This window comes from Frieseomelitta varia, unplaced genomic scaffold (genome assembly GCF_011392965.1).
Source record: "Frieseomelitta varia isolate USP_RPSP 00005682 unplaced genomic scaffold, Fvar_1.2 scaffold_551, whole genome shotgun sequence".
Lineage (NCBI taxonomy): Eukaryota > Metazoa > Arthropoda > Insecta > Hymenoptera > Apidae > Frieseomelitta > Frieseomelitta varia.
Window position 1 is genome coordinate 137,209 of NW_025110314.1, and position 20,151 is coordinate 157,359.

Genomic DNA, 20,151 nt, shown 5'->3' on the forward strand with positions numbered 1-20,151 from the left:
CCTCTCCCGCCCTTGTACAATCTAGGCAGCAGCTCTGGCTCCTACATCTCTGGAGCTACTCTCCGCCAATCCTGGCTGTCTGTGTCAAGCACTCGACACTTTCGCGCATTCTAAATAACTCTGCTTAGTACACACCGCTTTTTTTTTTTTCGTCACCCCCTCCCGTACTGTTCCACCGAAATAATAAATTCTCCACCAACGAGGCGGCTTGCCGCGAAACTTTTAAGCGAAGCGCGTTTTTCGATCGATGGAAACACGATTCCCTTGGGAATACATATTTCCGTCTGGTGATGAATTGCAATCGGTTTGAGCAACTGGAGCAACTCCTCGTTGATTCGATTCCTGATGTTCAAGAATTATTTCACGACGTTTTTTCATAGTGGCGCCAACCAAGATGGCGGATTTTCACGCATTCGCGGGAAATTGGAACCGGTGCGAAAGTGCGCGCGATGAATTTTCAAAATAGATCGCTCGTCGTAACGTTCACTGGATGAAACAGAGTTTTATTTAGTCTTTATTTCTTAGTCAGAGGAAAAGTCAATTAAATTTTATATCGAATTATTAAATTCAATAGTCCAAGTATCTGAATAGGAGAGAAATTAAATTTTTGTATCGTCGATTACTATTTATTTAACGCATCGAACGTCGAACCACGTGTTTCTGCTGCTAATAGTTCACGAAGAGACAATTTTTTTAATAACTCAAGGAAAATTCCGTCTTGAAAACACGCAGTTGACGAATCGCGTGCGTTTTAATATTCAACAACCAAGTTAAAAATGAACTCGTACATTTCCTTGAAGCGCGAAATTGCAGTGGCAAGGTGTTATTCGCCATTAAGGTTACACGAAGTAGTCGCATTTGTCCTTAAAACTTGTTAAGAGGTTGCCGACTGTGTACGGAAGTTTTCTTGCGAATCTCTTCCTCGTTTACGCTCTTACTTTTTTCGAGGTCGTTAAATCGTCGGAGGTTAGAAGGTTCGCATTATTTTTTAAACCTAGCTTTACCTTCAAGTGACACAATCATTCTCTGTCACTCAGTTTTTTCTTTTTTACTTTTATATCGCAACATTTTTCTCATTAAAGGGACAATTATGGATAGAATTGTGTAACTATAAAATTACGTAATTAAATTATCCGATAAAATGACATATAAATCTCTTTTATTATAGAAAATCAATTTTCCAATATTATCACATCATATAAATCGTATTATTTAACATCATCGCCTTACGATTATTTCTTTCGCATTTTGTTTATGTGGTTGATACTTTTTTAGTTCGATCAAGTTTACGTTATTAATGTACGCATTTCGCTGGTGTTGTACCAATTGCTCCGAATGTCTATACAAGTTTATAGTTGCACCGTGGCACCAAACAATACGTCGTATTCATTTTTGCGTAACAAAAGCGAGATGAACACCGTGTCTTTTCTTCTGGCTGTATATCGTACACAAAGCCAGTAACAGGTGAGGCAATACAGTTGCCCATGCAACTGGCGGAATTCCAGCTGCTTTTTACGTTCAATGCATCTCACTGCCAAAAATGATTACACGGCTAGACGGTGGCCGTGCCAAGAAATTGTTGCCTTTCCAGCCGCTGCGACGCCATTCGATCTTCGATACTCGAGATGTAGGCAAAAACAATTCTCCGGTCGTTAATATCACGCGACCCTCCGCCCAATTTACACGCTTTTAAGGCTGTTGCAGGCGAAAGCTCATCATTCTCAAATGAAAAAATTAATAAAATTGGACAGGGGGCAATTGATTTCATTGTTATTCGTACTAGATCAATTACATTTATTATAATTGTTTATGTATTATATATATAATTGCCAAAGTATTTTTCTAGCGTGCATAGTGCAGGAACGCAGTTGGCTACATTTGGAAATCATTTATTTTACTTCTCAGTTCCTAAAACTCTTCAAATTTCTATAATTCGCTGTAGATATTCAAAATTGTGAACACAAATTTTCTGTTCTTTCAACGCGTTATATTATTGCCACTTGACTTTTTTAAATCGTTAAAACTTTTTAAGTCAGACTTTCTCGTTAAGGCGTTCAATTTTGTATATTAAAGTTAAAACGGTAGAATGTTTCATCCATTGAATGCTATATCAAGTAGATATTTTATACATTTCCTTTGTGCAACGAAGTAATTTTTCCCCCCTCTTTCTATAAAATGGTAGAAAGCTCCACTTTAAGTGGCATATTTCAAACATCTTCCGCATTTTTTCACCTTGAAATTTATTCCACCTCTGTAATTGTTAAACACTTATTATTCGCAAAATTCACTCTTTGCACACTCATTTTTCTATACCCTTCTATACGCTTTTGTCGTCGATTCGAAGAATTTCTCAAAGTGAAGTTGAAAGAGATGATAACCGACAGATAAATAGATAAATGAAGAGACAGAGAGAGAGAGAGGGAGAGAGGGAGAAGGTAGGAAGTAAAGAGGAGGACGAAAAAAAGGGGAAAAGGCAGGAACAATCGGTTACCAAATGGGGTTGCCAACGAACGAGCCGAGGTGGAAGAAGCATGGATACGGGTTCGGTTGATAAGAGGGTGATGCGGGGTTAATCGCCGCGTTCATACTCAGCGGGTATCAAAGCTGGCTGGTTGCGTCACAGTGCGGAGGGATGTGCTCCGCTTTGAAACTATCCATGCACGGAGGGTGATCTGGAAAAGCTAGGGAGGGTGTCATTAAAGGATAGCGCCGGTGAAAGCAACATCGAGTAGTTACATCACCGACGACACGGAATTATAAGCTGATGGATAGGATTACGTAGCCGGCCATGTTTAGGCATTTTGACAAACGCGTTCGCGTTTGCGGGTTTGGTAGTCACGGCCGTATATCATGCTTTCACCTGTCGATGCTTTCCTCGTGCGTAAATAATTTCTTTTGACAAACCGGCGAAATTTTATTATATATACTCTACCCAGAAGTCATCTGTAATTGTTGCACTTATTTGACAAACAAATAAGAGTTGGAATATTTCGAAAATAGAATGGAATAATCTCTAACCGATGAGTTTAAATTGTCGAACTTTTCTCATTTTTTGTAATAAAAGTTCAAGGTGATAAGTGTGACAGTAATATTGTATCAAGGTATTGTACGTACGTCTGGTGATAATTTATTATTTACAGTGTGTTCGTTGACATGCATGTTCGTAATCAACTAGAATTATAATACGGGATGTATAATGTAAAAATATTGAAAGATTTACGATAGATTCTGGTTATTTAGTCGTTAAAACGAGTTTAGTCGGTACTCTTCTTCCGACGTAAATTTTTTATAAAAGTAGAAAGTTAAAACACCGAACTACACTCACCTATAATTTGTAACGCTCAAATATTGACCGAAACTCTGGAAAAATCCGAAATTTCAAATTGAACTTTCTCTGACCACTCAAAACTTTTATTCGCCGTTACCTTTACAAGTACTGTTCATTTCAACTAACTTTTCACCACTTTTCAACCCCAACCAATAGAGGTATTTTTAACTTTTTCGCGTAAAAAACTTGCAAGCAATGAAATAGATCAAATTAAACTACCGAACCAGTCAGCTCAATTACAACCCGTTTCCACTTTTAATTGACTTGCTCAACTCACTTAACTACTCGCATGGAGATAGATCGGTGTACGATACGTGCAGTGTTTCATAATTGAGTTTGAAAGATTGTACACGATCTTGTGCATGACAGTATGTATAGTATTTCATAATTTTTTTTGAAAAGAAACGAGAGGCGTCTCTTTGTAACGTAAATGTAAGCTTTGTTTTTCCATCGATTTTAAGTAAATAATTCTCTATCTTATTCGGGCAAGTTTATTTTATTAAAATATAAATTGTAACTGCATTAACGAATTACACTGAAAGATTTAAACGAGCAAATCGTTTCCAAATACGATCCTTACTTGTGATTTCATAACAATTAAATATTACTTTCTTTATTTACGTACAACGTCTAAAGTTTAATTTTTCTTTTCTACCGCTGAATATTTTAATACGAACAGAGGGAGTCTAAGATGATTCGAATTATCGTATTCAGTCAGTTAACCAGCCCAGTAAGAAACTGCAGCCGCGAATGGTCATCACGGCTAAGCGATCGATAGCCCAAACTGTGTCCACGAGAAACTAATCGGCATAGTTGGAAAGCCGGCGGTTATCCTGGGAATCCTACAGGATCGGTTGTCCCTCGTGCTGCTGCGGTTACAACTAACGATCCTTCTCTGCCCACCCCGATGTCATCTCTAGAACGGTTCCATGGTTTAATGTCCTGTATTACTTAGCAGTTTGATTTACAGTCGTCGACAGTATCAGCGAAAACCTAAAACCTGATGTGTTTCTGCACTCGGAGATCCGAGCTTTCCGTTTCGTCCGGGTAGATTAGTTTTTTCTCGAGTCGAGGAAACCTAAGAGAAATTTTTTTCTTTCCAAACGGGCAATTGCCAAAGTGAAAAGTTGCAAGTTTCTCCGAAGTGTTTCGATTATTTTTAAAGTCAAAACGTTACGAAGCAGTGAGGTTATTCAAGTTCTTAAATTGTTTAAATTTTTGCAATATTTTTCAATTACCTGATTACTTACGAACGTTTGAAGTTCATTTTCGTCGATAAGAAGAGGTTTCACAACAATTCAAATTCCTTTTAAATCTCTACGTTGTATTTTAGATAACACATTTTTATTTGCAAGTCAACTTCCTGTTGAATGTATTAGTCCTTTTTCAACAATCGAGATATACATCTCCATCATTTTCTGACTTTTTCACTTTGGAAACTTTGAGACGCAAGGTTGAAACTCGAGATCGTTGAAACTTTTCACTTGGTAATTACCAATAGGGGGGAAAGAGTTCTCAAAATTTCGTCTATTTTTTGAACGGGTTCAGAGAGGCCCACTCCCTTAAAACAATCGCTTACGGGCAGCTGGAAAAACTGGATAAACCTCGTTCATTTGTTTCCCCGGCGGCGAACAGGCATTGTGGATTATTCAGGGCGTATGACGAGCCATTGAAAAGTATTTTTAGCAACGATATTGCGCGATTCTATTGAAAAATTTCGCGCATCGGCTCGCGCTCCATCCTCTGGCCACGTCGAGTGCAATCAGGCTTACACTATATCCTAAAGAGAGGTATTATTTTGCGGCAGATTCGTTGATGCGCCATTGTACGCAAATCGACCAACGTTATCGCTTTTTCCTTCGATCGTGTCGATCGAAAATTCCACTTTCCAGAATCGACGGTGGGATCGACGATTTTTCGGGTATGCCGTGCGTGCTGCGGTCCGCAAAGCGTCAATCGGCTGGATCGTCGAATAATGCCTCGTCAGTTTCGCTAAATTCAAAAAGGCCCTCTACTCCTTCGTCCGGAAATAAATAGTTTCGCAAAGAGTTTCGCCCGTTCGATTAATTTCATTTCTCGAGAATCTCGTGCGACAAACTGAATAGCGTCGAGTTGACGACGATTGAAGTCAATTTTGTCCTAACTTGAAGAGAGATTCGTTTTGAATTGACGTCTAATTGAACGATGATCGATATCCCTTGACGCGACTGTCAAACGGCCAGATGAATGATCGAAATTCAACGGTGCTCGTTGGGGAAAGTGTTGGAGAAAGAATTGTTATTTGTATTATAAAAGACTAGAACCATTGTCAGTGAAATTAAAAAAAATGGAAAGAAACATTCACGAAACGATAGAAAAAGCACAATCTAAAAAAATCGTTTGAATTCTTGAAAATACATATTAATGACATTAATAAATGCGTAAAATTTCCATAAAAAAAATTGTGAATCGATCTTTTTGATCATGCTGGCAATCTCGCCAAACTTTTCGCATCAAAAGTTAAAGACAAAAAAAAAAAAAACAAACAAAAGGAAAGAAACGAAAATATGAAAAATGTAATATATAACAACGTGCGTATAAAAATTCGCATGGCGTGGCGAGACGTTCGATGAAATTTATTCAACGTCAAAATTCCAACTCGTCGCGTTTCTCTCTATACTTCATCCTCGTGCGGCATCCGCGACTGACACATTAAATTTCCCTGTAACGAGATTCCCAGTCGCGGACGTGGCAATTTTTTTCTTCCGCCTATTAACCTAGCGAGCCGTGATTTTGTCGCAGTCGCATTAGCCAGCTAGTGCGCCTCCCCCCCCCCCCCGCGCCTCTTCGTATCATTCGTTTTTCCGTGCAACCCGATTGACCGGGTCTCCCGGTCGTCGTCAACGTTTAAACGGGCAAGGCTCGTACTTCGAGGCTCTCTGCATCCAGGTCGTGTTCCACTTCGAAAAGCAAAAAAAAAAAAAAAAAAAAAAAAAAAAAAAAAAAAAAAATGGAAAAAAGAAAAAGAAAAAGAAGAATTCAATTTTCTGTGTCAAGACGTGGAGAACGGAGAACCCGGTTTCTCGCGTCGTTGATTTCCGAACTATCGATCATCATCCGCTTAGCCCGCCCGCCGTGCATCTGTCGTTATTGAAATCCGCGCTCGTTTGTCTTCCGTCCTGAGTAATTACCGGAGCCCGTCGATGCGTTTCTCCTCTTTCCATCCGCCTCTTCCTCCCCCCCCCCCTCCCCCTCCTGCCGTTGAAGGCACCCGCTTCCGAAGCATTCGCGTACCAAAAATCACTTTTCCTCCTATTCTTCTCGTCATTCGAATCGTGACGATGCTCTCTCTGTCTCTCCCCTGCCTTGATTTCGGTGCTCATGCTCGCGCAGATCCGGCCGCAGAGGGTATCTTGGGGGGGAATCTGGCGATATACGGCTTGGTATCAAATCCTTCTTGAGTTCGAGTCGATCCAAATGGAGGGATACGGTTTGCCAACAATGCGCAGGCAACCCAGTCAGATCGGATGGTAATTGATTCGAGCGATACTAACGACAAACCGTGATTTATATTTAATTAAAGGGGGCGTGGACAGTTTGACGGGCCACGAACACTTTGGGGGGCTAGTAGAAAGAAAGTACATGTTTCGATCGACGTGAGCCTTCTGTGGTTTATTTTAACACGTTGTACACTATAAAGAGCAACATTATGTATAGAGCAACATTAGAGCAAAAAGAAACAAAGAGTAACATTAGAGCAAAGAGCAATAGAGCAAGAATAGAGCAAAAAGAAACAAACAGAGCGCTTTTATTTGACTCTTCAGCGACATCATTTTACATAACTTTTTTTTACATTGCAACTTATTTTAAAAAAACGTTGTTGCAATTTAAGAATCATTAGTTCAAGAATAATTAATTTCAGTTAGCAGGGCAATTAATTTCGAGAGTTGTTAGTTCAAGAGTGACACTCAGGATCGTTCTGATAGATGATACTTTAGCTCTGTTGAATCATTCTGTTACAATGACCCTTTCAGAAATGCTGTTTTATACGGTATTACTGTCACGAGAGTATTAGCTAACGGAATTTACTTAGGATCACGATTGAAACACAATTGAAATATAGTTTCTATAGGTGAGGCGCGTCGGTGCTTGGACGATCGGATGTTTGTTCGCACGGTATTGTTTGATCACTGTCCTGTTACACGGCTGTTTTTACTTGTTTGCGTGGATCCGTAGATCCGTTTGTTGTTTTAATTATTCGATTTGAACGAGATTATTGGAAATTGATAATTAATATCGCCGATGCTCGTTTGAAGTTGTCGCATCCAAGGCGATTATTTCACGGCGAGATTTTCGTCGTATTTTCTTTATTTGAATTTCTGACGAAAGTGCAATGAAAGAAAAGAGGGGAAAAAGTGGAGATGGGAAAATGTAGGCCATACTTTGACGTGAACTTGGCATAAATTTGGCTTAAATCGAACAGTAGCTCAATTTAGCGTCCCAGTTTAGATTTGATCTAATTCCGTCTCGACAAATCGGTAACTAATCTAAGTAATTGAAGCCGTCTAAATTCATAAATACCGAAATCTATCTCTCGCCAACCTAAATCTTGCTTCCAGATTCAGATCTGTCTTAACATTAGAGCGGCGTCGTGGTTGCCAGAATCACCATTTGATAATAACTTCGGTCATTAGTTTTACTGTTACACCCTAATTCCAGCCTAATTGAACTTAGGCCGACGACGTTTAACACTATGCCTGCTTTAAATCTGATCTTGGCCCAAATGCCCGAAATCTATTTACATCTACGTTAAATCTTCCTTTTGACTCCGGTCGACGATCAAACTCAACCTAGTACCAGTTTAATTGCAAACCTAACTTAATATTAAATTCAGCTCAAACGGGCGATAAACCTGATCCTAATCTAATTCAGCCCACATGGAGAACCGCTCACAACCGGAATTCAACTTAGATCTCGACTCGGATATAATTTAAATCCACAAACTTCGGGCTTCTACCAGTATCAATAAAAAATGCATAATTCAATTGGATTGTTTGACGGTCGGAAAGGAAAACTTACTGGCGGAGGATTCGGTGGTCCGATCGGTAATTTTATCGGGTCGAAAGTTTCGCCGGCCATTAGGAAGTCGGTTCGCTCTCGGGCGAGAAAGGGGCGAGGGGGTGGCACTCATCCGGGGTGAATTATGCGGAAAAAATTTTTCGGTTTCAAACAGAGGCGGTTACCATCGATCCACTTCCGGTCTGTGGCGTTACCGTAGGAGTTTTTCCTTTTTCTCTTTCTTCCATTTTTTTTTTTTTGTTTTCTCTCTCGAAAAAAATTTCAATCTTTCAAATGGAACGAATGGACGTTCCGGGTAATTGTACGAAATGCGGGCTCCACGAGATGCACGCCTAAACGAGGGTAGGAAATAAAAGCAGACTCCGGTTAGAGAGACTCCGGGTCGAGCGCGAATGAAGGAGCGAGATGCCAGCTGTTTTCAATCGACCTGCGCCCATATACGGGCAATAGACGTATAAAGTATTGCGCCGCAGTAAAAGGATCCTTAAAGTGCTCGTAGAATCACAAAACGTTTGCCGGTGTGTCTCTATTTAGAGCCCGCTCGCTTCTGTTATGAACAGAACGTCGAGCTTCTCTCTAACCCTCGCGTCAAACTGCTCTTAGCCACCTGCGCAGCCAACCTGAATATTGGCCTGATTCAGTTGAGTCACTGATCTAGGCCTTTGGGTAGTTATTTACCAGATTAGATCACCAATGTTACAGTAGTTATCGCAAATTGTATGGCTGTTGGATCTGAGTCATTTATATTAGACTCTAAACTAGCCAGATTGGATATGTTAGAATGTGAGATTTAGGTATTTAGGTTATTAGACTCGAGTCAGGTACAGTAGATTCTGAGGGCTAAATTAGATACGTTGAAATGTTAACATACAATTCTGTATATTATATTGTCGAGTTATTCAACCTGAGTCACATATATTAGATTGCAAGTAGCAGATTGGATATGTTAAAATGTTAAGTTAGGTTTAGATATTTAGGTTATGAGACTCGAGTCAGATATATTAGATTCTGAGGGCCAAATTAGGTACATTAAAATGTCAACTTACAATTTTTATTTTATTATCAGTGTTGAAGTAGTTATTGTAAATATTTAAGTTATTGGACTGGAGTCACATGTATTTTGTTGGATATGTTAAAATGTTAGGTTAGGTTTAGGTACTTGGGTTATGAAACTCGAGTTGGATACATCAGATTTTGATAACTTTAGATATATCAGAATATCAGTTTACAATTTTATGTATATTATCGTTAGTTATTATTAAATTGTAATAGTAATTGTAATATTCATATTAAATTGTGAGGAGCAGATTGGATTACTTAGGTTATGAGACTTACTTAGAATGTTACTATAATTAGATTACGTTATTAAACCCGAGTCGAAGATATTGGATTGTCAGGAACAAATTAGGTATATCAAAATAATAGATTAGCTTAGGCCGTTAAACGTGAATCAGATGTATCAACGCGTCAGGATTGGGAAACATATTAAATAGAATATTAGGCTGTGATTATTAGTATTACTCTCCCTTGATCTCAACATATTTTGTTAAATTTTTTCCACTCGGTGGAAATTTCTTTCGCAAGTTATTAGCGTTTTGAAAGTTAGTTCTCCGGGCAAACTTCGTCGAAGGTTAGAAAACCTTCCAGCTACATACAAGGAGAGGGAAAATATCGTCGCTACACCGGTATATGGGTCGCTACAACGATCTCCTGATATTCGTACAAATATTTTATCGGCGGTGCTGCACTATCGGCCAGCCACGACCACAAAATGTTATTGAATTCGTAGAACTCGCGGGGAATAATTCGATCGAGGCGTTACTGGAATTAGGGAACTCCCTTCGGATTTAGAAATAATGCCCTGTGTTTTCCCCGAGTGAGGCCGATCTACTGAATTTTTCCTATCCCTTTATCTCGAATGACACGCTCTCCTTGTGAGTTGCAATAAAAATTTCAAAACCTAGTGTTATTTAGAGTGACTTCATACCAGATACTTTTAACCATTTCATAAAACATTTCGTTCGAACGAATTAATCGAAAATTCATTTGAAGTTCTAAATCAAGACGGTCTAAATTAAGTTACACGTGATAAGGTGTCCGTATCGGATGAGAAATTGAGATTTAAATTGGCGCCAAAATTGAAGCTAATTGGAAGCCCAAGATTAAGAGATAATGCTTCCGCTTGAAATGTAATTTGGCCAGATCTGAGGCATATAAATTTACACAGTCTACGTTGAAGTTTAATGTATAATAGAATATTAATCGAGAGAATTAAAATAGTACCAAAATCGAATTTGTTCTGCGAGTCTGAAACGACTGGTCGTACATTCTCTCTAATAGAAATTAGCGAAAAAGTTAAGTCAAATTCCAGCGATTGCCAATTGGAAGTTAAAGCACTTAAAATTAATCAGAAGACCTATAAAGTCAAGTTGAATTACTAGTTATAGTAATATCTACTTTATATGGTAAGATAGTATATCTACTCTAATATTTTAACTTTATATAGTAATATTTACTTTATATAGTAATATTTACTTTATATGGTAAGATAGTATATCGTAAGATGTAGTACATACATCTACGCTAATATTTTCTACTCTATATCATAAGATGTAGTATATCTACTCTAATATTTTCTACTCTCTATCGTAAGATATAGTACATCTACTCTAACATTTTCTACTCTATATCGTAAGATGTAGTACATCTACTCTAATATTTTCTCCTCTGTACTGTAAAATATAGTACATCTACTCTAACATTTTCTACTCTATATCGTAAGATATAGTACATCTACTCTAAAATTTTCTACTCTATATCGTAAGATGTAGTATATCTACTCTATGTCGTAAGATATAGTACATCTACTCTAATATTTTCTACTCTATATCGTAAGATGTAGTACATCTACTCTAATATTTTCTCCTCTGTACTGTAAAATATAGTACATCTACTCTAACATTTTCTACTCTATATCGTAAGATATAGTACATCTACTCTAAAATTTTCTACTCTATATCGTAAGATGTAGTATATCTACTCTATGTCGTAAGATATAGTACATCTACTCTAATATTTTCTACTCTATATCGTAAGATGTAGTACATCTACTCTAATATTTTCTCCTCTGTACTGTAAAATATAGTACATCTACTCTAACATTTTCTACTCTATATCGTAAGATATAGTACATCTACTCTAAAATTTTCTACTCTATATCGTAAGATGTAGTATATCTACTCTATGTCGTAAGATATAGTACATCTACTCTAATATTTTCTACTCTATATCGTAAGATATAGTATATCTACTCTAATATTTTCTACTCTGTATCGTAAAATATAGTACATCTATTCTAACATTTTCTACTCTATATCGTAAGATATAGTATATCTACTCTAAAATTTTCTACTGTATATCGTAAGATGTAGTATATCTACTCTGTGTCGTAAGATATAGTACATCTACTCTAATATTTTCTACTTTATATCGTAATATCTAGTCTATATGGTAAGATATAGTTGCATCTACTCTAATATCGTCCACAGAGTGCAGTGTCAAGAGATAGAAGCCGGAAAATTTGACGTTACAAATCAAAAATCTACCCCCAATAGAACTGTGACCAAAGTCCAAAACCTAACACCCTGTGACCCCTTTGTAAGTACCAAACCCCCTTAATTACCCCTGTCAAATTGCAACAAGATCCCCCCAGGGCGGTGTAGTCAGGCGAATAATGACAAACGGCGAAGATACTTTTCGCAAAACGATCGGGGGAGGCCAGCTGGTAGAACGTGTCGTGCATCGATAGCGTAACGATCGCGTGGTCATTATCCTGGCGGGCGGCAGGGCCGTATGCTGCGCATTCCAGCCGGCAACAGAACTCCATATTTATGCCGGCGGCCAGCCATATGCGTTTAAATGCCCCCTGCCCGATGTTACACATATCCGTCGTGCGCGTACGTTATCGTAACAGCGTGTAAGTACGCGAGTGTACACGCTATCGCGCTAGCGAATTCGCGTCTACGTGACCGGCCACGATAAACAGGATGTCTAGAGTCTTTGTACGAGGGGGTTATGATTTTTCGCGGCGCCTCGGGCAAACGTAGGATCGCCGGGGGAATATCAGGGAACTCGGGGGGGTCCCTCTAAATTGTTCAACCCCTTACCCAGATACGCCGAGGCTTGGGAAATTTTTAGCTCGAAAGGGAGTGAAAGGTTACTCGAAACAACATTGTTCTTGGTTGATTTTCATTTTATTGAGAAGATAATTTACAAATTAAAATTTCCAGAGATATTTACTTACGCTACAATGCAAGAGCGTGTTACACTCTCGGATTATTCTATTTATTGGGAAAAAATTTAACTTTATTAAAAGCAAACTCCCAAGATCTAATTTATAAAACTACCGTCGGAGGACGTTCGCCCGGTGGCGAGGAAATCGCGAGGCAGCGCCGGATTCTCGTGTTGAAATTTCGCAGGGAGCTCGCCTAGAGGTGGCATTTTTCGCGTCGCAATCTTCTCACGTTGGCCGATAACTCGATTAATCAGCGGAAAGCTTAACCGTCCATTGCGGAATCGTTGCTTGTGGTTCGTTCAACTGTCGTCCAATTTCGTCGAATTTGATTCTTGAGATTGTTTCTCGGCATCGTTCGATCGATTAACCCCGCGCCCCGCCTCCCCTCCCCTCCCCTCCCCTCCCCTTTCTTTCTTTTTTCCCCCTCACCCTTGTGCGCGAGTTGAACGAAGGCCCCGGCCCCGGTTTGCTCGACAAGGCTACGCTTTTCGACGGCAACTTTTCCGCTTAAAATAACTCGCCTTAACTCAATTATTTCTCATTAAGTCCGCCGGCGCTCGGGCCACTTCTTTTTTGTCCTTGCTAACTTTTCGCTGGCCCGCACAATGCTCTGCGCGTCTCTGCCGGGGCAGCGAAAGGGATGGGACTGTCCCGTTGACCCTCACCTCCCGGCTCGCCGGAGGCGAGCTGGACGAATGCATGGCTTGCAAGTGTGTCATTCGATTAATTTTTACGTAGACTTTTTCTCTCTTTCTGTCTCTTCCTTCTTCCGACTGAGAGAGCAACGCTTCCGTGTTAAGGCTGGAACACAGGGGATGCAGGAAAGAGCAACTTGCAGTAATTGGGAGAGGCAAATAGTGATGTTTCACAGGTCTGACAGATTATTTGAGCACAACCGGGTCGATATTATTATATTCGTATTGCACGATGGACCGATTTTAACAACAATAAAGAATTTTATTTATATTAATACAGCGCGATGTTGTTACGCATACGCCATAACACAATTGTGTTGTATTACATCGATAGATAAATAATAAAATTACTCGACGTTATTGGGTATTAACGCAGTTGATTCTAAATATTGGGATTATCAACAAATTTGCGATTTTATACTTATATTGCGTACTGGAAGTTTTACAATCGACGAGTCATAAATATATACTATAATTTTATGAGTGCAGTTAAAAATATTCGCGTGATATTGTTATTGACTTCTGAAAGTCAAGCGGTCTGCGTCATTTCCAACGACTTCGAAAGTCAGTAAGCTCGAGTAAATTTGAGCTGAGGATGTGCATGAACGATGATCGATACAAGAAACAAAGTGTCGATTGTTTTAATAAAGAATCGTGCAACGATAACAATAGCCAATAGACGAGGAAAAAAAAAAAATGCTGCCTGTGATAAAAGTGGAGAGGCAAACTATAAAAGCAGGTATCGTTTGAATAATTATGAACGGTATAATCACGAGGAGGAGGCTTATCTAGAGTCGCAGATTAAGAGCCTTTTGTTTCACCCTGATCTTCGTTATACTTTACTAAAGGGATTATAGTCTATCCTGCCGCTGCTCCTCAGGAATTTCTTCTGAAGCAACGTTTCATTTTCAACGTGTTGACGGTGATCTAATTCCTACCTGGCTTGACCTAACTCTGACAACACGTCCTTTTGCTTCAATTACGAGCAGAGAGTAGTAACGCGATTGGTATGTTGTAATAAAAATCGCACTGGAAACGAGGCGTTTTACGGAATATTTTCCCAACGTGTTAGCTAATCGAGTTGAGTCACTTTGCAGACAGAAGATTTTTAATATCAGAAATTAGAACACCTCGGGATACGGAGTCTTCGGGAATTGAAACATTTTATGATAAAAATCGTTCTCTAGAAGTCCTCAGGATTAAAAATAATAATTCTAATGTTCATATCGCATTATCGTTACCAATTTCAAATTGGCATTACAAGTATCCTTTGTTCGCGAGACAGAAGGAAAAAGAGAGTAGCGCAATCTTCACTCAAAATATTATTTAAACGGTCCTCCCTCGTGGAACACGCAATAATTCGCAAGTCTTTCCTCCGTCTTACTCTGATGTACAACTACGTCTAAAAATCCATTCTATTGCACCCAGGAACGTTGAGCAATTCCTCAATTCGATTCCACGGTGGCCAAGAAGGGTCGACGTAGAATTCATCGATCAGCAGACGAGTTAACGGCCCGTGGTATAATTTCCTCATTCTCGTGGCGGCCGGGGAATTTGGCTTTGGCCCAATTTCGATGAATTTTTCAGCAGGTTGGTGAACCAATTAGGCGCGAGTTCCGAACCAGTGACCGAATCGTTGGACTATTTAAAATCGTATCGGGAGGGAGTGACAACAGGTGTACAACAGTTTGCCGAAAGTTCCATCAGATTAACCGTCTCGTGATCGTTAATTGACGAGCTAATTGTCAAGCAATAATTAACGTTTTATTCCGGGCAACTTCAGGCGCTGTGCTGTGCAAGCGCAACATGTGGACGTGGTAAGCAGCAACAATAGGCACCGTGTTAATTAATCGAGCACGCTTATTCGATAAACATTTACCGACTCGACGACTGACCCGCCGATCAATCAGGTTAGGCGACGCTTCTTGAGACCTCGGTCTTTAATTAACGATCCTTTGGTTTTCTGCGTTCGACGTATGTTCAATATATATATATATATATATATATATATTTTCGATTTTTGCTCGTGTAGACGAGCATTTTCCTTTTTCTTTCAAGCTGATACTTTTTTTTTGAGATAATGTTAAATTTACTTTGCGTTCAAATCACAAAAGATTGGATTTATTAAGTGTTAAGTTCAAGTGTAATACAGGATCGGTAATACTCGATTTGAGTTCAATTGGTCAACTTGGGATCAGTTAACTTTTCACTGACTGAGAAGTTAGGTTGAATTGCATCTTGAAATTAAGTTGAGTCCAAGTTAATTTATCTTCGATTAAAAAAAGGAGAATAAACCGATATCCGGCTTAAACATTAATTTTCACTTAACCAATTGAAGTATCAGTGTATGCTACTACATTGGTGTATAATTAGTTTCCTATGTTCGACCTAATTTGAATATAAATTAATCGACAAATAAGCATCAATTGTAACCGGAATCGAGATGGCACTAAAGTAGCATTCGAGGTAATTATATTCTTTGATAAACGTGACAATATCGACATCCGGGCCCAGAAATAATTCACACAAGCGTGTAGAATTTATATATTTATTGATCGCAGAAGCTTCAATTACCTTTGTCTAATTTTGTTTTTAAGAACCATTACACGAATTTACGTCAAATAAATCCAAATCCATCTTCCAGATTAATCTCATTTTGCCGCGTGAAACTCGAACCGTCTAAAAGAGAAAACCGGCGAAATTAACTGGCAAGTGAATGAAACTGAAGAACCTAATTTCACCTAGTTTCAGCAAGAATTGGCAGAAATTTAAACAAAATCGTGGTTCCTGGTGGGAAGAACTGGAAGAGCGCTCGAATGTAAATAACCACCTTGGCCAGTCAGTTTCCTGAAAAATATCGCTTTATTAAAAACGCAAACAGAACCGGCCAAACGTTTGTCAACCGTTCCGAACATTTATGCCTCGCGATAAAAGGATTAATGCTCGGCCATTTCGTGACCCGCAGCCTTCCCATTATACGTATTTATATACAGGGTGTTTCGTAACTTGTCGGACCCACATCGGGAGCTGATTGTACGCCTAAAAATAATGAAAAAAAGTCATATAAATATACGTCCCATCTGTCTTCGTTTATGAGATATAAATGAATTTTCTGTTTTAATTACTTTTACAAAAAATGCTCGAAATGACCACCTTGCGTTTGAAGACAAGCCTGCACGCGTCTTGTCATTCATCTGGTTACTCTCTCTATCATTCCTGGCGTTTCTCGAATTTGTCGGAAGCCTTGCACTATTCTATTTCGTAGTGTATTTCAGCATTTTCAATCGATGTTGCGTATACGATAGATTTTAAATGTCTCCACAAATGAAAATCTAATGGATTCAAATCCGGAGAACGAGCAGGCCATGCAATAGGACCTCCACGACCAATCCATTTATTTGCAAAGTGTTGATTTAAAAATTGCCTAGCCACTCGGCTAAAACGCGGCGGAGCTCCATCATGCATAAACAGCATACGAACATCGATTGGTACTTCCTCTAATATTTCGTGTAAACGCTTGCTCAAAGAATCAACGTACTTTGTGCCTGTCAAGTTTCCCATCAAGAAGAAACGGTCCAATTAAAAATTTATCAATTATTTCCGCCCCTACGTTTAAACTAAACTGCTGTTGATGTCTTGAATGCACAATAACACGCGGGCATTCTTCATCCCAGTTATGATTATTATGAAAATTGAATATAACATCTCTGGTGAAACTGGCTTACTAGAGTTTGCTCTGTTTATAAAATTCATTATATCTCATAAACGAAGACAGATAGGACATATATTTATATGACATTTCTTCATTATTTTTAGGCGTACAAGTGGGTGCCACAAGTTACGAAACACCCTGTATATATGTACGTATATTTCTTTTTTCCATTGCCGGGGGCTGTGGAGGCTCAACGTCTGCCCTGAGCATCGCGTGGTTACGCGCGCAAAAGGGCTTGCACGCGCGCGCGCGTGCGCACACGCACCACCTCTACCCCTTGAATAACCATGGAACCATCGCGGCTGAGATTTATCGTATATTATTCCTTACGATTCCCTGCTCCGTTATTTGTTCCTTCCACCACCGCGGTTCTCCATCTTGTCCGGCCGAGTTTTATGGGACCCCTTAAATCGACCACTAGAAGAACAGAAGGGGTGCCTGGGCTGGCTCGTTGGATCTATATTCTCTCAATTTCGTGTCTCGAAGAAGAAGAAGAAGAAAAAAAAAGAAATGAAATAACCCGGAGAAAGTGGATGATAATTTTCAATAATCTTGTCAGTGGGAGGAACGATAGAGGGGGGAATGTAGGTTCTTTTCAAAAACATCGTCACCTCTTTCAATTCGCAATTCGTTTCGTGACGTGACTCGACCAATGGCTAATTTTTATTAAAATTTCCAACAACGACCAATTTATTTCTCGACCAAGCTGCCGATCGATCTGAAGATCCCACTGTGCATCGTCTGTAATTAAAACTGATGTCATCGACGATGTCGAGCCGCGGAAACTTGCGAGCTCAGTCTCGTGAAATATTCCACCAATTTGCACCGTATGGGCTCGATGGTATCATCGTCGGTCAGTTGATAATCACGATCGCGTTAATTGAGGTTAATTGAACGATTGAACTATCTCCTTTCGATTTGATCGTAACGAGTTTTATGGTTCGAGGGTTCCTATAAAGGCCGACCCTCCCCCGGGCGAGTCAGGAGCATCGTTTACGTTAGGGGACAGAATACCAGAATAGCGTTTTTTTATGCTCGTCGTAAAAAGAAGATCATGGCTCACGATTTTCGTAAATATTAATATTCAGACTTCGCCCGACGCGAACGTACTTTGAAAAATCGCGAATACAAAAATAGACATACATACCTGGTCAAGAATCGTTAACATAACTCAAGACACTGGAGTACTTATATATATAGTTAATCCCGCTGTAATAAAAAATTTAATTTTTTCTACCTGCCGTCCTCTACGAGTCGTTCAGTTTCGAAAACGCATTTTTTTCCGGCGCGGGGGGGAAAAAAAAAAGTTAAGCGAGCGTCGTCGATGGAAAAATAGGGCTGTTTTATGGGAGAGCAAGTGACGCGTAAAGTGCGTCGTGCGCGGTTATCTTATTTATACTCGCGTTCGCACGGTGGAGAGAGAAAACACAATGGCGGGAGGGGGGAGGAGAGAGTGCGGTTAAATTGAAAGAAAAAAAGAAGGGGTAGAGAGAAGGAAAATGCAAAAGAGGGACGCGATTAGGAGTGGAGGGGAAGGCAAGTTGCCACGTGGCACTTTTGCACGTTCAACGGATAAGTGTTTGCGTTTTGCAATTACTGCTGGCCTCACCTGAAATGAACTCCCGCGAGTAATTAACCTCTCTGCTTGTTTAGACCACGTGCGAACGAATCTCGGTATTTTTCTTTCGAAAATTTTTTTTTTTTCTGATACCTTGAGAATGGCAGCGAAGATCGAGTTTAATATACAGGGTGTCTGTTCCTGTTGAATAAAGTTATTAAAATATTTAACAAAACATTATAACCATTTAATAAAATTATTATACGATAAAATTATATATAATATGAAAATTATATATTATATATAATAACTATAAAATTATAATTAAAATAATTGTATAAAATAATAGTTATATGTAATGTATGTATATATAGTTATATAATAATAATTATATAATTATATAAATCAAGTTAATAATAATTATATATAATATTAAAATTATATATTATATATAATAACTATAAAATTGTAATTAAAATAAAGTTAGTAATAATTATATATAATGTTATATATATGTATAGTTATATAATAATAATTATATAATTATATAAATCCAGTCCAATGATAATTATATATAATATTAAAATTATATATTATATATAATAACTATAAAATTATAATTAAAATCAAGTTAATAATTCAACTTGGCTTCGTGGACGTACACTTTTTGTATTTCCTTCTTTCACTTTTGCGTACGACGCATTGAAAATCGCGAGAACGTTATTTGACAGCAACAGAGGTCTTTTCTTCTTTGTCGGTTGAGATCGAGGCAAGATTGAGACGTAAAAGATTGAGGAAGTGTAACAGGGTTATGCCGCGTTTTTCATTGTGATCCTGTTGAATCACGATCTTGTCGGAAGATCGTTTTGTGCAGGCATTTTCGGTAACAAAGGTGTCATGATTTATGGAGGATTAAGGCAGGTTTCTATCGATTAGAAAGGGGTCGACTCGAGACGGGGATCGTTTTAAAAGTCCTTTGCAGATAAAATCGCGATTATAGTCGTTCCTGGCTCCATTACTGGCCCGGCGTCCCGATAAAAATCGCCCAACATTATTAACTGCCCTTAATTCGCGACGTAATAACACTTACCTTGCGAAACAAAGAACGCAGAACGTACCCCCTAACATTTCTAACGCAGCCTTCCTTTATTTTATCACCTCGCTCTGTAAATATCTAAAAATTTATACGAAAACGTTATGTACGTCTCTCGGTGAAGAGAGTGTTTCTACATTTTTTTCCGCAAAGAATAATCGAAAGTTTCACACGTAAAATCCAGCCACGTGCATCGCGATGTTACGAGAAGATGTTGGACTTAGGAGGGGATTAAATAATGGAGGAGGAAATAAATTTCCGAACAGGTTCGTGTGCATAAATTCGAAAAAAATAGAGGGGAAAAAAATCGATATCTATTGATGTACTCTCAACCAGAAAATCGACAGGGGTTGGGTCTGGGGGGTGGCGATCGTGCGGCGAAATAATGCTCGCCGCTAATGGGACGTTCTTGC